Below are 17,812 nucleotides of genomic sequence, written 5' to 3'. Positions count from 1 at the left end.
GAAACAGTATAATAAAATGAGTGTATTTTTCTGGTTATTAATTTTCTGACTGTTGTTGTTGTTGTTTATTTATCTAAATGGAAGATGTTTTATTTCCCAACCAGCTGCTACATGAAGTGTGAGGCCGAAACCATCCCAGTCCACGTTGAAAGAAACATCTTTTCTTCTTGCTGGGAAGAAGGAAAGAAAGAACCCATTTGATTATGTCATGTTCACAGCTCCATTACTCAGGTAACTTGCCTACTCGAGTCCACCTGCCAGGCTGGGTCCCCAAACCCAGTTCTTGCCCTGCGGGGACCAGGCCCAGATGGGACCACAACGTCTTGATTCCCGGAGCTGCTGTGGGCCCAGTGCAGGCCAACGGTACAGATGGGGGTGAAGGGTTGGTAAGCACCCCCCGAGTCAGCCGGGGCTAAGGGGCGTGGGAGAAGATGGGGCTCAGGACTCGGTCAGGGTCAGGGGCGGGCGTGACTTGCTGTGGGACGTGAGAGACAACAGTCCTCAGACCCAGCAGAGCAATTGGCTTCAGGCTCTGGACTGTGAACCCCGCTCAGACCCGGGGACAGGCCAGGCCTGATCCACCTGGACAGAGAAGAAACCAGTAAGTCCTTTCTTTTCATCTTTACACACCCACACTGTCACTCACCAGGTCAGGTGGGCGCTTTGGAATGTAGCTCACCTAACGGGACCTCACCATCGACCCCATAAGAGACGAGAGGCTGAGACTCTAGTATCCAGTAAAACCCAACGGTCATTCACAAGAAACTCTTGACATCCCTAGTTCCTGCCCTCCACACCACTGTGATGGTTAATCTTTGCCAAACCTGACTATTTGGTCAAACACAGTGCCCTGATATTTGGTCAAACATTATTCTGGGTGGGTTTGGGACAGTGTTTAGGGGCAAGATTAGCATTTAAAATCAAGAAATGGAGTAAAGCAGATTACATACCCTAATATGGGGGGGGGGTCATCCAATCCACTGAAGGCCTGGCTAGAATGAAGAGGCGGCCCTCCCCAAGCAGAAGAGAGAAGTCTCCCACCTGACGGCCTTTGTATGAGAGCATGACCTCCTCCCGGGTCAGCCGTCGCCTGCTGGGCCTGTTTCCCTGGAGAACCCCAACTAACACAACCCCTCCCCTGAAAAAATCACATCCAGAGCCTTTACTGCGAACCTTGCTGGAAGGAGGGAGGGAGGGGTCCCTCTCAGTAGAGGCTCTCAAACCACAGGACTTGTCCCACTGGGTGGGGGGTATGCATGGAGCTGCGAGAGAGGCACGGGACAAAGCCACAGAGTGAAAGGGACATGACCTTCCTCGAAATCACTTTGCATGATGTAATCAGGCTCACACATTCTCTTTCACATGAAAGCGGATACCGACATATATGCAAAGAATGCAAACTTCGCATGACTTTTTTTTAAAAAGGAAGTCACGAGATGATAGAGTTCACAAATGCGGTGGGTTCCATACCTCTGCCCTCATGACCCCCTTTTCCCCGGGGTGGGCTGTGTACCAAGGTGATAGAGGCATGGTGGGTTGGTCAGTCTGTCTGACCACCTGTTCCATCCTGAAGTCAAATTCACATGCAAGGAGTCCAAAACCGGGGCATGGCTTTGACCCTCAGACTTGAATGTTGTCTCCTCTGCCTGCACACAACCCTGTGCTCAGTGACTGCAACCTTGCTGTGGAGAAGAAGGTGGCTCAATGGAGGAGATTGCGGAAGCCCCTTCTGGACTCCAAGGGAAGGCCCTCTGGGTTCCCTTTGCTCCCTGCTTCAGTCTTTCCCCGTGGAGCTCCCTGCGGTCTGGGGAGCACACAGACCTTCCCTGCGCCTCACTTGGCCCCAGCCTCTGACCTGAAGCAGAAACTCAGGCTCATGTGTCTGGGCAAGGAGAAAGCCAGCTTCCATATTTGAGCCAACCTGAACTCGAGTTTGAAGTACTTCAAGCCCTCCCTGAGGGCTTTGTTAGGTCAGGGCCATGTGCTTGGCAGAAGCCGGTGCTGAGCTGTGTGGACTTGGCTGGGACACTGAACTCCTCCTGGACACCCACCAGCATGACCTCACGGGTTCTCAGAAAGCAGGCAGACCCTGAATCAGGAGCCGAACAAGCGGAAGAGACTGATATGTAGGAACAGTCTTTGCTGGCTGGAGGATGGGGCGTGGCCACCCAATGAAAATCTCCCCTTATTGCACTGTGCATGTTACTTAAAATATGCACGCATGTGCGCACAAACACACACACACAGGCAGGTGCGCACACACATACACAGCTATAGATCACGCCTCTGAAACTTCACAGGGTTGTCCAAGATTCACTCGAGGATCCCTTTCTCTGGATTCCCCCCGGGTGCCATATAAGCACACATGGCCACTGTCCACTGCGCCTACAGTCTCCATTTAGATGTTTCTCAGCTCCCCACCCCCTTCTCCATTCCTGTGACTGCCACCTTTTCTCCTGTTGTGACAGGGAAGGCTCTGTGGGGCCAAGGAAATTGGGTAAGAAATGAAGCCAGGGGATCTGATCGAACACTTACAAGGAATCACGTGCCCTCCTGAGCTCCTCAGTGTTTCAAGGGGGTTGACGCTGGTTTCCCTGGCATCTGGTTATGAGACCAGAGAAATGAACGGGTACTTCCTAATCTGTGAGCCTAAAGATGATTGGCGTTGACTGCATTCTCCGTGACAAAGCACACATTGGGTCTTTACAGAGTTCTGTGGCTTTCAGGACCCCATGACGTCCACTGGCAACACAGCACCATTATCCCCCCTCTTCCATGCTCTCCTGTGGATCACGGAGGCTAGAAACCCGGAAACTACATTTTCTGGAACCTCCTGGATGTTGCCGATGAGAAAAACTCGCCCAGTTATTTAGAAGGCAGAAGCCTTATCACTGCTCGTCTGGTAGCACTGGGCAGGCGTGTGGACCGTGCAGATAAGAACTTTCGCAGCAGCTCGCAAAGCGCCCGGCTATGCGCCGGAGGCACCTGCGGTCACGGCCGGTGGTACCGAGCAATCTCGACTCTCCAACAGCCAGAGCCGTTTCCCGGACCACCTTTCTTCCAGCCCTTCCGGGCCGGCAAAGCATCACATCCCCCATATGAAATCTCTTCCTCCTTGAGATATCCAGAGTTATTCCTGTTTCCCACTGGAATGTATCTGGTCACAAAAAAAAAAAAAAAAAAATACGCAGCACCACTTGTGTATTTAACTCAATGTAAAATGTTGACCTCCCTGGGACCACCCAAGAACATTGGCATAAAATAAAACAAGGTACAGCTGTCAGTTGAGGACTCTTGGCCCAGTGAGTGACCCACGTGATTAGCAACAGGTGCAGTCCATGGTGTTTTCAACCAGAAGGATTTTGAAACATTTTATCAATTGTCCCATTTCACCGGCTTCTACCACGAGACCCTGGAGGGAAGCAAGAGAACCTTTCTTTTCGTGAAATGAAATTCTTGTGTAATAAAATCCAAGTACCTACCCAAACCATTGGTTGTCCTATGACGATACAGCATTAAATATTGCTGGCAAACATGTTTAGCTCTCTGAGAAAATGAGATCATTGCCTATGAAGGTGGCAACCTTCAGGGATTCGAGACGGTTGCCCCAGGCACCCCCCCCACCCCGAAACGAGAGCTGTGAGCTCTGCAGGTCAAGGGCACAGGCGCTGGTACCCAGTGCCCTGGGGAATATTCAGCTCCACCACCCTCCACCCTGCTGCTAAATGTGCCATCACCCCCTTACCAGACTTCCTTCCATCTTCTTCTCTACAATGATGGCCACAGTCCACTTTTGAAAATGCGTCCAGGGTATCTGGGTGGCTCAGTTGGTTAGGCATCTAACTCTTGATTTCTGCTCAGGTCACGATCTCACGGTTCATGGGATCAAGCCCCGCATCGGGCTCCATGCTAACAGCAGGGAGCCTCCTGGAATTCTCTCTCTACCCCTCTCTGTCTGCCCCTTCCCTGTATGCTTGCTCTCTCTCTCTCTCTCAAAATAATTTTTTTCAATGTTGATTTATTTTTGAGAGACAGAAAGAGACAGAGTATGCATGGGGGCGGGGGGGCGGGCAGGGAGAGATGGCGAGACACGGAATCCGAAGCAGGCTCCAGGCTCCCAACTGTCAGCACAGAGCCCGACATGGGGCTCAAACTCAGTAACCATCGAGATCAGGACCTGAGACGAAGTCGGATGCTTAATCCACTGAGCCACCCAGGCGCCCCTCTCTAAAAATAAATAAATAAACTTTAAAAAAAAGAAAATGCGTCCACAGAAGAGGTCTCCCTTTGAGGTCACCGAGAACAAGCCAAGCTGTTTAGATGCAGGGCAACGAAGACACAAAGCAAGACAACCTGTCTCCGCACAGCTATCTGAGCACCTGCCGTGTACCGAGGATATGGCGCTAAGTTGCGGGAGCACCGACGCGGGCCGGGCAAGCTCGCAGCTCACATTCGAGCAGCCGACACAGCCAACAAGTGAGTACATCGTGAGTCAGCCAGATCACTTCAGCCAGCAGTAACTGTCGTGCAGGAGACCAAACAGTCACTGTAATAATGAGTGACCCGCGGGGGGTGCGCACGTGGGCAGGAGTGTCTTCTGACACAAGTCGAAATAGGCCTCTCTGGGGAGAGGAGGTGCAAGGAGCCACCTCAGAGAAGAGCCGGAGGGAAGCACCCGGGCCGAGGGAACAGCCAAGCAGGGAGGAACCTGGCATATCGGGGGGACACAGAGAAAGGCCAGGATAGCCAGAGCGGAGTGAGAAAACGAGGCCAGGACCAAAGGCCAGGTGGGAGCATGTCAGGCCTGACAGATAGGTAGAAGGAGTAGGGTTTATTCCAACGCGTTGAGAAGCCATCAAAAGATTTTATTTTATTTTTTTAAGTTTATTTATTTTGTGAGAGAGAGCAGGGGAGGGTCAGAGAGAGAGGGAGAGAGAGAATCCCAAGCAGGCTCCATTGCTCTCAGCAAGGAGCCTGACATAGGGTTCGATCCCACGAACTGAGAGATCATGACCTGAGGCAAAATCAAGAGTCGGGCTCTTAACCGACTGAGCCACCCAGGCGCCCCGCCATCAAAATATTTTAAACAGCTCCTGGCAGACTCAGAGTACGTATCCCGTCCCCATACAAGAGACTCCTACGAGCAGGCCGGCTCCCCCAGTCCAGCCCGGTGCCATCGTATCATGCCCCCACCCCTGGGTCTCCCAACCTAGGGTCCCCTTCAGCACACCTTGAGATGAAGTGTCCGTGCCCTAGGCCAGTCTGGCGCACCTCTCCCGATCCCCCCAGATTAGCCCGGGCCTCGTGAATCACCGCACGCGAAATTCACACCCACTACATACTCACTCACTGCAGCCCTGATGGGAAAGGTTACCCTTCCTCACCCTGGACCCTGGACCCTGGACCCGCGCAAATGCAACCTGAGTTGCACACTAACAGTGCGTGTCAGGAATGCCTGCTGAGCTCACACACAGCTAGCACCCCCGGTATTACTGGGTATGCACACCACCCCCCACCCCCGTCTGGGAGAGCACACACAAGCTCCTGTGTATCCAACCTCCGTCTATTCGCGTATTCATCAAACAAGCAGGTATTGAATACCTTCTGGGGCCAGGCCATCTACCTGCTCCTAGGTCATGGCAATGAACAAGGCAAGGTAGTCCCTGCCTGTGTGAACCGTCCGTCGCTTCACACAGATTACCACACGCTGAGCAGATGAAAACACCCATTCGGTATCTCAACGTTCCCCTGAGTCAGGACTCCGGGCACGGCTCAGTCGAGTCTTCCGCTGAGGGTCTCACTGGGCTGCAGTCAAGGTGATGGCCGGGGCTGTGATCTCAACTGAGGCCCAGGGTCCTCTTCCCAGCTCACTGGGTGTCGGCAGAAACCCAGCTCCTTGTGTTTGTAGGGCTGAGGCCCTCAGCACCTAGAAGCCACCACACGTTCCCTGCCCTGTGGCCCTCCTCCACAACACAGCAGCCTGCTTCTTCAAGACCGACAGGAGAACCTCTCTCTGCTGCTTCAAGTCCCTGACTTCTAGACCCTCTTCTAGAGGGTTCACCTGATTAGGTCAGGCCCACCCAGGATAAGCTCCGTTGTGATTAACTCACAACCAAGTCACATGGGACCAGAGTTATATCTGCAAAACCCCTTCACCTTTTCCATACAGCACATCACAGTGACACCTACGTTCACGGGGAGGGGTCACACACACACCCTACGTTCACGGGGAGGGGTCACAGGGCACACACACACCCCCTACAGGGCAGGAATCTCGGGGCCACCTGGCACACTGCCCCGATGGCATTCCCACTCCAGCCAGGAAGCTAACCTTGACACGGGGCCGGAAAGGTGGCGGCCTCGCAACGGGGGCACCATGGGCAAGCATCTCAGCTCCATCCTGGGCCGCGGGAGGGCCTGGCTAGGTGCCATGCACACCGCTGCCTGCCGCCCAGAGTTCAGCTCGGCCTCCTCGCTGCTCACACATGCTCTCACACATTCTGTGACAACTGTCAGTGGCTTATTCATCGTTTCAGATTGCAACTTTCTGTTTTCCCAGACACCCACTTGAATACCCTGACATTTCTGTGCAGCCCATAACATTCTGTCAATTGTTTACATTTTCCTCGCACACCGATCGGCTTTTCGGTTACGTTCTTGGCCCTTCCCAGTCCTGGTGCCTGAGGCCTACTGAGAGGCTCAGAGTCGCTCCCTCACCGTCCACACGGGCGGATCGTCAATGAAGTGTGCCACATCCCCGCGTCAGTCAGCCCCCGAGACGCAGCTTATACCCCAACCTCAGGGTGGAAGCTGCCTGCCAAAAAGGCAGCCCGCCTGAGCAGAAGTTTTTCCTCTGTCCTTTTCCAGTTTGTAGCTAAAGGGGGACACAACCGTCCCCAGGCTTTTCACCTGCCTTTCCATCTGCCCCACGTCTGGCTCAGCACCGGGACCTGCTAGCCAGCCCCCGGCTGCCACCCCGCCTCCCCTCCTGTTTGGACCGCCACGGCCTCCACTGGCCCTTGGAGACCACGCTTGCTCGCCGGTGCTCCGCCCTCCCCCACCCTGCTCCTGCAGCCCTTCCTTCCCCCCCCCTCCCCCCGCCACAGGAGAGGGCTTCCGAAAACACAGCGCATCACTGCCCCGCAGACAACCTTAAAGGGCTTCCCACTGCACTAAGAACGCACTCCCAACTTCCCTCTCTGGTCTACAAGGCCCGGCAAGACCTGTCGCCTGCTTACCTCCTGCCCCTTCGCAAGCCCTCCCACGTGCCAGCTACCGGCCACGCAGGTTTCCCTGCAGCTCCTCGGGTTCTCTTCCACGGCAGCGTGTGCGTGCACCTGCCCTTCTCGTCGCTCGGACTATTCGTCCCCACCCACGTGGGAAAGTGAAACATTTTAGAATGAACGGCGCCGGGACAAACAGACAAGTGTCCGGAAACAAAACCCGACGTTTAGCTCCTGCGTGGCTGCTGCCAGACCTGCAGGCGTAACAGCGAGCACAGGCTCCCTCTCCCATCCTCCACCTCCCCACCTCGGATGTTTGCTGCACAGTCAGTGTTGTGATTTTCAGTTATGTTCTTAATGTGTCTGTTTACTTTTGTTCCCTGCCTCCATGCTAGAAGGCAAGTCCCGGCCAGGCAGAAACCAGGTTGCTGTGGCTTACAGCCACATCCCTGGTCGCTGCGCTGCCTGGCACCATGGCAGGTGCCCCGTGCAGCGCGAGCTCGAAACACAGCCGTGTGATGAAAGAATGGACGAGTGCACGAAGGAACGCACGTTAGGACGAGCGCATGAATGAATGCACATTGGGGCGGGTGCATGAATGAATGCATGTTAATTCTGTAGTGTGAAAAATGCGAATCCCTTGTACGACCAGAAATGTAGGAGGCAGGAAGGAGGATCTCGTCACGCTTTATGTCAGAATCTATTCTAAAGGTGTAATAGTTAAAACTGGGGCACTTTCAGCGAAGACTCTAAACAGAAATGAATGAATGGAATGGAATGGAAAGTCAAGTAAGCAAACATATCACTCAAATACTCAGACAGTTGTTTTTCAAATCAGCAGAAAAAAAAGAGATTATTTTAAAAATTGGATGGGACAGCTAACTAACTAACAACAAAGAGAAAAATAAGCTAGAGCCCTATTTCTTTATGAAGAAAGAAATACATTTGAAGGACTAAACATTTGAATGGTAAATTAAGCCATGATATTGTAGAATAAAATTTCTGTTCATTAACAACGTAATCTCAGGATAAATAAATCCTAAGTATGACACTAGAAAAAAACATTGATATATCTGACCATGTGAAAATGAACAAGTCAAACTTACAAGTAACAGTTGTGTTGGGGCGCCTGGGTGGCTCAGTTGGTTGGGCGACTGACTTCGGCTCAGGTTATGATCTTCCTGTTCGTGAGTTCGAGCCCCGCGTCGGGCTCTGTGCCGACAGCTCAGAGCCTGGAGCCTGTTTCGGATTCTGTGTCTCCCCCTCTCTCTACCCGTCACGCTCTGTGTTTCTCTGTCCCTCAATAATAAATAAACATTTAAAAAAAATTTTTTTTTAAAAACAATTGTGGTAGCAGGACTTGAGCCGCGATGGAGAAGAGATATCAGCAATCTCTTGCCCCCATAAAACAAATACAAAACCGGACAAAGTCATCAAATACAAACTGTTAGGGATTCTGGGAATTGACTAAAGATAAATGACTAATTGGAAGTGGGTCTCCATGAAAACCTGCTAGAACTTTGAGTCAGTGCAAGTTTGTGGCTTTCTTCCTTAGGGCTTCCCCCGTCCACCTTCCCACATCAGTCAGCACTGTAATTTTCCCAGGACAAAGCTGGCTGCGAAAACCATCATCCATCATCCCTTCTGACAAAGGGGGCTGACCTGTTTTGGAGTGGAAGGCAAACCTGTACCTGGTGTACTGTCAGTAGTGCAAACTCAGGGGGCGCCCGAGTGTCTGACTCTTGATTTCAGCTCAGGTCGTGATCTCACGGTTTGTGAGTTCTAGCCGCGCATCCGGCTCTGCACTGACAGTATGGATCCTGTTTGGGATTCTCTCTCTCCCTCTCTCTCTCTCTTCCCCTCTGCTGCTTATACTTGTCCTCTCTCTCTCTCTCGCTCTTCTTCTCTCTCTCTCTCTCTCTCTCTCTCAAAATAAATAAATGAACATTAAAACAATTTTTAAGTGCAAACTCAGAAGGAAATTAATGGGGGAATAAACACAGATTTGTTCATATAAGGTTGCGGCCTCACTTGAGATGACGGGTGAAATAGCCAAAAATTTAATGAGGAAGATACTGGAAGAGCCAAATAAGCTACCCACACATCCGTGGCTGCCTGAAGAACCACTGGCATGTGCAGGTAAGACTCAAGAGAACGCAGAAGAAATGAAAACTAAACCTTAAGACAAAGTTGAAAACTGCCTAGACATGAAATACACTCCCTGACCTAAGTACAAATCAGTCCGCAGAGTGTGGTGTAGAGAAGAGCCCAAGACATGTGAGCTCATCTTCCTAATCATTGGCTGACTACAAATCGACACAGATACAGTGTCTACTCTTGGGAAGCCAAGCTAAAAAACAAAAATAAGAATTTAAAAAACGGGGCACCTGGGTGACTCAGTCAGTTAAGCATCTGACTTCAGTTCAGGTCACGATCTTGTGGTTCATGAGTTCGAGCCCCACATACGGCTCTGTGCTGACAGCTCAGAGCTTGGACCCTGCTTCAGACTCTGTGTCTCCCTCTCTCTCTGCCTGTCTTCTCTCTCTCTCTCTCTCTCTCTCTCAAAAAATGAATAAACATTAAAAAAATTTAAAAACTAAGCAGGTACATCTGGCTACACATGCTTAGAAGACAGATTCTACCAATTAAGTTCAGACAAGTTATTAAAGAAAAAAACCTTCAGGATAAAAACCCCAATCCAGAGTTGCTACAATACATTTTTACAATGTCCAGTTCTCAATCAAAAGATCACAAGACATGTCAAAAAATAGGAAAGCATGAACTATACTCAGAGTAAATAAGAATCATTATAACTAATGATGAGTTGGCCCAGATGTTGAATTTGGATTTAGCAAAGACTTCAAAGCAGCTATTATAATAAATATGTTCAAAGAATTAAAGAACACTATGTTTCAAGAATTAAAGGAAAAACCTGTTTCACACCATATGCAAATATTAACTCAAAAATGGACCAGCAATCTAAAAATAAGAGCAAAACCATAAAAATCTTAGAAGAAAACACGGGGGAAATCTTCATGATCTTGAATTTCATGACCTTGAATTTTCAGATAAGACACCAAAGGTATGAGCAGCAAAAGAAAAAATAAATAAATAGATACACCCACCTGGCAGGGGAGATTCCATGATCAGGAAGGTGGTTTTCCCAGGGCAAGGCTTACCCAGTGCACTTCAGATATGCTGACCCTTATAATTGTCCCAAATGTGGGAAACTTGACTGCATAATTTGGGGTCCTGGGGGTTGCATTTGTGCTCTCTCAGAAAAAAATAGGTAAATTGGACTTCATAAAAATTAAATATTTTTGTACATTAAAGGGGAGTATGAAGAAAGTAAAAAGACAACCTACAAAATGGGAGAAAATATTTGCAAATCATATATCTAATAATATTCTAGCATTCAGAATATATAAAGAACTCTTACAGCTCAACAGCAAATGAGGTAACACTTCACATTTCACATAAAAATTAAGATGAATTGGCAAGGATGTAGAGAAATTAGAATCTTCATACATTGTTGATGGTAATGTAATATGGTACAGCCACTGCGGAAAATAGTTGGTGATTCCCCAAAAGGCTACATCTAGAATTACCATATGACCCAGAATTTTCCACTCTTAGGAGTATACTCCAAAGAATTGAAAACACATACACAAACAAACACATGGACATGCACGGTCATAGTTATAATAGTTACAATAATAAAAAGGTGGAAACAACCCACATGTCCATCAATGAATGAATGGCTAACAAACTGTGAGATATATATGTGTGTGTGTATATATATATATATATATATATACACATATATATATATATATATATACACACAATGAAATATCTCTCAACCACAAAGAGAAATGAAATATAATATGGATTAACCTCAAAAAAATTATGCTCAAAGAAACCAGATACAAAATATTGTATATGATTGCATTTATATGAAATTCCCAGAATAGGTAAATTAATAGAAACATAATACAGATTGGTGGTTACCAGGGACTAGGTTGGAAGCAACCACATAATGGGTACAAAATTTCTTTTTGGAGTGATGAAATGTTTTGTAATAACACTGTAAGTGTACTAAATGCCAATGAATTGTATATTTTAAAATAGTTAATTTTACATATGTATCATAGTTAACTTTACATATGTGAGTATCATCTCAATAAAAATTTGTTTTGATGAATTAAAGGAAAATACGATGACTCAAACCAAGAACCAAAAGAGAGAATATAAAATTTTTTAAAATAATAGACTAAAAATGAAAGAAAATTCTATAGTGAAAAGTACAATAATCAAATGAATATTCACCAAATGGGCTCAATATCACATCTGAGATGGCAGAATAAAAAATCAGTAAACTTGAAAATAGCAAAATAGAACTTATCCAACATGAAGAACAAAGAAATTTTTTAATATAGACAGAAAGACTTGTAGGACATCAAGCATGCCAACAGACACAGAATGGGAATTCAAAACTTGAGAAGAGAGAGAGATACAGACAAAAGAATATTCAAAGAAATAAGTTCCAAAAAGTTCCCAAAAAGTCAAAAAGCTTCCAAACTTGATGAAAAAGATCAATCTACAGATGCAAGAAGCTTATAACAAATATAGGATAAGTATACTGTATTAAGCCTGTTGAAAGACAAAAACTTTTGAAAGTATCAAAGTAAAATGACTCTGCATGTAGAGAGGAATAACAAAATGAGTAACAGCCAACTTTGTCTCCAAAACAATGGAAGCCGGAGGGCAGTGAAGACATAAGGCACATATTCAAAGTGCTAAGGGGAAAATTAAAGCTGTCAATCAAGAATTCTATATCCAGCAAAATAATGCTTCAAAAATGAAAGCAAACTAAATGTATTCTTAGATAAACACTAAGAAAGTTTGTTGGTAGATGACCTGCCAAAATACTAAGATGTTCTTCAGGATGAAAGGAAATGATTTTAGATGGTAATTCAAATCTATAGGAAGAAATGCGGAGTCCAGAATAATGAATATAGCCTAAAATAAATTGTGATACCTCAATACGTGTATTTTAAAGCCATAGAGCAACCACTATTGAAAAAAGTACATAGTGTAAAAAAAAAACAGAGGAGGGGCACCTGGGTGGCTCAGTCAGTTAAGTGTCTGACTTCGGCTCAGGTCATGATCCCACGGTTTGTGGGTTCGAGCCCCACATCAGGCTCTATGCTGACAGCTCAGAGCCTGCTTCAGATTATGTCTCTGGCTCTCTCTTCCCTCCTCCACTTGTGCTCTTTCTCTCTGTCTCTAAAATAAATAAACATTTAAAATTTTTTTTTTAAACAGAAGAATAAAAATGATTCACTAAGATGCTAATTTAACACAAAATAATGCAATAGAGTAGGGACAAAAATATATATGAGACATTGAAAAGTAATAACAAAATGGAAGATGTAAATCCAACCTTATCAATAATAATATTAATATGAAAGAGCTAAATTCTAAACAAAAGGCAGTGATTTTCTGATTGGATTTTTAAAGCAAGATTCTATTATATTCTATATATAAGAGACATACCTTAAACTCAAAAATACAAATATGTCAAAGCAAAAGAATAGAGAAAGATATCGCATGTAAACAATACAATTAAAGTGACTATGTTAATTCAAGAAAAATCTCTTTGAAGACAAGATATGTTCCTAGAGAAAAAGAGACATTTCATAATGATAAAAAGGTTTACTACATCAGGAAGGTATAAAAGTTGTAAATGTGTATGAATCTAATAATGGAGCCTCCAAACACAAGAAGAAAAACCTGACAGAATTGAAAGAAGAAATAGAGAATTCAGTAATTATAGTTGGATATTTCAATAATTCACTCTAAATTAGAATAGAATAGAATAGAATAGAATAGAATAGGATAGAATAGGATAACAGAAAAATCAGAAGCAACAAGGAAGAGTGGGTGGAAGGATTACAAAGAACCACTAAATTTTTGAAAGTTACAGAAACGCTTATTACCTTGAATGTGATTCTTCGATATTTATACACATGTCAAAATATCAAATTGCATGTTTTAAATATGTGCAGCTTATTACACATCAATTATGTTTCAGTAAAGCTATGAAAATGTGTAGAATGCAAGTAATAAACAGTGGTAAACTCATAGTATTAAAAGTTCATAATAAAGAGAAGAAAGACCTCAAATACAGACTCCAAGTTTCCACCTTAAGAAACTAAGAAAGAAGAGCAAATTAAACCCAAATCAAGAAGAAGAAAGAAAATAATAAATGTTAGAGCATAAATCAAGGAAAAGGAAAAAGAGAAAAATATTAAAAAATCAGTGGAATAAAAATCTGACTCTTTAAAAAGATTAACAAACTTGATAAACCATTATCAAGACAGGCCAATTAGAAGAGAGACAATACACACATTACCAAAAAATTAAAAAGGTTTCATAACTACCAAACCTATAAAAGTTAAAAGGATTACAAAGACAGACTATGAACAACTTTATGCCAACAAAGTTAAGCGACTTAGATAAAATGAACAAATTCCTAAGACAGACACAAATTACCAAAACTGACTGAAGAAGAGAAAATCTAAAAAGAACTATAACAAGTAAAAACTTGAATTAATAATTTAAATATCTCACAAGTAAAAGGTTGGACCCAGATGGCTACATTAATGAATTCTACCAATATTAAAGAAACAATACCAACCTATACCAAATCTTGCAGAAAATATAGGAAGAGGAAACATTTCAAACTCATTCTTTGAAGCCAGTATTACATTGATATCAAGGTCAGAAAAAAAAAATCACAAGAAAAAACAAACTAAAGATCAATATTACTAATAAAAGTATAAAAAACTCTTGGTGGAAATTAATATTAATTAACCCTTGATTAACTGATATACATTTTTTAAAGGATTATTATACAACGTTTCAAGTGGTATTTATCCCAGGAAGACAAGATTGGTTTAACATCTGAAAATCAATTAATATTAATAAAATAAAGGAACAAAAACCCAATTTCCTCAATTTGACAAAATCCACATTCATGTATGATAATCACTGTCAATAAACCAGGAATAGAAGGAAACTTCCTTAATCCCAATGAAGGCATCTATGAAAACCTATAGCTGATGTCATAATGAGTGATGAAAAACTTCATGATTTCTCCCTAAGAGCTGGAATAAGGCAAAGATGTCTACTGCTACTTCTACTCACAATTGCAGCAGACTAGCCAATGCAATAAAGCAAGAAAAGAAAATTAAATGCATATAGATTGGGAAGGAAGGAGTAAATCTCTTTCAGGAAAACATTAAAAGCTACTAGAACTAATAAAATAGCTCACCAAAGTCACAGGATCCAAGATCAATATACAAAATCAACTGTATTTCTATATACTAGCAATGAAAAATCCAAAATAAAATTTTTAAAAACCTTCATTCATAATAGTATCACAACAAGTACTTAGAAATAAACAAAGAAGTGCAAGGTTTGCACACTGGAACCATAAAACTATTACTACAAAACTTGGACCCTGAAAACTACAAATCATCATGTGGAACAACATGAAGGGTCCTCAATATCATTATGGTGAGATGATGGTAGGCACAAAAGACTACGTGTTGTATGATTCCATTTAAATGGACCTTATAGAAAATGCAAATCTAGTGCTAGATAGTGTGTCAGTGGTCATCTGGGACTGAAAGCTGGGGATGAGGATTTGATTGCAAATAGTCATGTGTGATAGAACTGTTCTAAAACTGGTTGTGATTATTTTTTTTAATGTTTTATTTTTATCTTTGAGAGAAAGAGAGAGAGAGAGAGACAATGTGGGCAGGGGAGAGGCAGAGGGAGAGGGAGATACAGAATCCAAAGCAGCCTCCAGGCTCTGAGCTGTCAGCACAGAGCTTGACGCGGGGCTCAAACCCACAAACTGTGAGATCATGACCTGAGTTGAAGTTGGACACTCAACCGACTGAGCCATGCAGGTGCCCCCTGGCTTGTGATTATTTTTGTACAACTCTGCACATTTACTGAAACCCATTGGAATTGTACACTTACAATCTCCAGATACTACAGTATATAAACTATACCTCAATAGGATGTTAAACATTTTTTTAAATTATTGTGACACTTCCACTTTTGACAATGGTAGAATAGATTATTTGTTCTACAGTCTCTCCAGCAACAAGAAAAACTAGGTGGTGTATTAAAAAATGAAAACTAAGGAAACACAAAGCTAACAAAATAGTGAAGAATTACTAAGCCACGACCAGTGGGAAATGGAGGCCCAGAGAGCAGTCAAAGATTGTGGCCCACGACTCAGCAAGATGGGATGGAAGAACCAGCTTTCAAAAGTTTGTTTCCAAAACTGACAGTAAGTCAAGAAAGAAAAAAAATACATGAGTTGGAAAGTAAGTAAATAGTTGTGGATACAGAAAATCCAAAAGAACCTGCAAATTGGTAAAAACGAACACATGAATTTAGCAACATCGCTACATTCGAGATAAAAAATGTTTCTTTTTTATTTCTAAGTCACAAAGATAAAACAAAATTAATAAACATCCTTTACAACAAACCTCAATAAAAGTAAATATCAAATGTAATAAGTCTAACAAAAAGGTGACAAGCTCCATATAAAAAGCTAAGATACATTGTTGATAAAAATTTACAAAAGCTGGAGATATTTCAAATTCATAGATTAGAAATTCCGTTTTTCAGAAATGTCAATCTTCCCCCAAAATGTGTATCTAGTGCAATCCCAATAAAAAATTCAACCATGTTAGTGTTTCTGTTGTTTTAGAAGTTGGACAAGCTGGTTGTATTCATTTTCTATTGCCATGAAACAAGTTACCACACAATCAGAGCCTTTAAAAAGCCCATGCTCATTATCTCACATTCTGTGTGAATCAGAAGTCCAGACACAACTTAGCTGGGCCTTTGTTCAGGGTCTCACAAGGATCCAGTCTAAGTGCTGGCCAGGATGTGTCCTCATCTGGAGATCAGGGTTCTCTTCCAAGCTCATTAGAGGCTGCCTAATTTCCTGCCACATGTTTTTCTCTATAGTCAGTTCATATAATAGCAGGTTGTTTCTTCAAGGCCAAGAGAAGAGCCTTTCTACTTTCTGCTAGCAAGACCAGAGGTTCCTGGGTGGCTCAGTTTATTAAGCATCCAACTCTTGATTTCGGCTCAAATCATGATCTCACAGTTCATGAGATCAAGGCCCACGTCAGGCTCTGTGCTGACAGTGTGGAACGTGCTTGCGATTCTCTCTCTCTGCTCTCTCTGCCTCTCCCCCACTCATATGTGTGCACTCTCTGTCAAAAATAAATTTTAAAAAAATTTTAAAAAGACTGTGTTATGTGTGTAGGTATTTCCTAATCATGGGGGTGACACCCCATCACCTTTGCCATATTTTACTGACCACAGTCAAGGAGAGGAGATTGTACAGGGTGTGAATATCACAAGCAAGATCTTGGGGCCATTTTAGGATTCTTCCCACCATTCCAATCCCAAAATGTATTTGAAAATGCAAATAGAGAAGACAGTCTTAAAGAATAAAGGGAAGAAAAACTTGCTCTACTGGATATCAAGGTATTATTATAAAGCTACACTAACTGAAACAGCATGGCCTTGGTTCAAGGACAGATCAATTAATCAAGAGAACAAAATAAAGAACATGCATGGATCCATGCTTTTAGAAATCTTTGTTTTGTGGGAAAATGGTACTTCAGAGTCATAGGGAGATGGCAATATAACCACTCGATATTTATTAAGGAAAACAATTAATGCCTACCTCATACGATCCACCAAAAGCAATTCCCAGAGGAGTGTAGATCTAGATAGAAGGCAAGCTGATAAAGCTTGATGAAAAACAATATAGGAGAGTGTCTTTAGGACCTCACGGTAGATTTTACTACATTTAAACAAGAAATTCTGTTAATCAAAATGCACCAAAAGGGGAAAAAAACAATAGATCAGGAGAAGGTATCTGTCATACATAACACTAACAGAGAACTGTTAACCAAAAGCACAGAGCTATAAGAAAAAGGAAAGCCAGAATAGACGTGACCAGGCTCTTACAACAGAGGATATCCAAATGGCCAATAAACATGTGAAAAGGTGTCCTACCTCATCAGTCATCTAGGCAATGCTAGTTAAAACCACAAGGAGATACCACTAGATACACACCTCAATGACTAGAATTTAAAAATTAAAAAAAAAAACTAACAATACTATGTTTTGTTGGGGATATGGAACAACAGGAACACTCATACACTCTGAGTGGGGTATAAATTGCTCAACCATTTTGGAAAAATGGTGGTACAATATATACCCAAGCTGAATTCACCCATGCTTTTGCACCATTTTAGTTACATACCCAAAAGAAATGCACACATATGTGCACCAAGAGACACATACAAGAATACTGATGGGCACATCAGCCATTGCACCAAAAACTGGAAGTTATCTAAATGTCCAATCCACAGAATAATGGAAATATATATTGTGGCATAGTAAAAACAAAAAAAAAACAAAAACAAAAAAAAAAAAAGGAAACCCGCAGAGCAATGAAAAGGAAGGATCTACATCTA

General features: G+C 43.6%; 1 long non-coding RNA gene and 1 other non-coding gene across 3 annotated transcripts in view; one reads left to right on the top strand and one right to left on the bottom strand.

Annotated features, from left to right (window-relative positions):
- Nucleotides 1-17,812, bottom strand: part of LOC131499351 (uncharacterized) — an 85,439-nt gene that overhangs the window by 25,443 nt on the left and 42,184 nt on the right. The gene's annotated exons all lie outside the window — the stretch shown is intronic.
- On the top strand, nucleotides 10,341-10,503 carry LOC131500525 (U1 spliceosomal RNA). The gene has a single exon (XR_009256339.1). It is a non-coding gene; the product is annotated as a U1 spliceosomal RNA (small nuclear RNA).

The sequence above is a fragment of the Neofelis nebulosa genome, chromosome 17, assembly GCF_028018385.1.
Source record: "Neofelis nebulosa isolate mNeoNeb1 chromosome 17, mNeoNeb1.pri, whole genome shotgun sequence".
NCBI lineage: Eukaryota > Metazoa > Chordata > Mammalia > Carnivora > Felidae > Neofelis > Neofelis nebulosa.
Note: the sequence above shows the minus strand (reverse complement) of the source record. Positions and strands in the feature narration are given on the sequence as shown.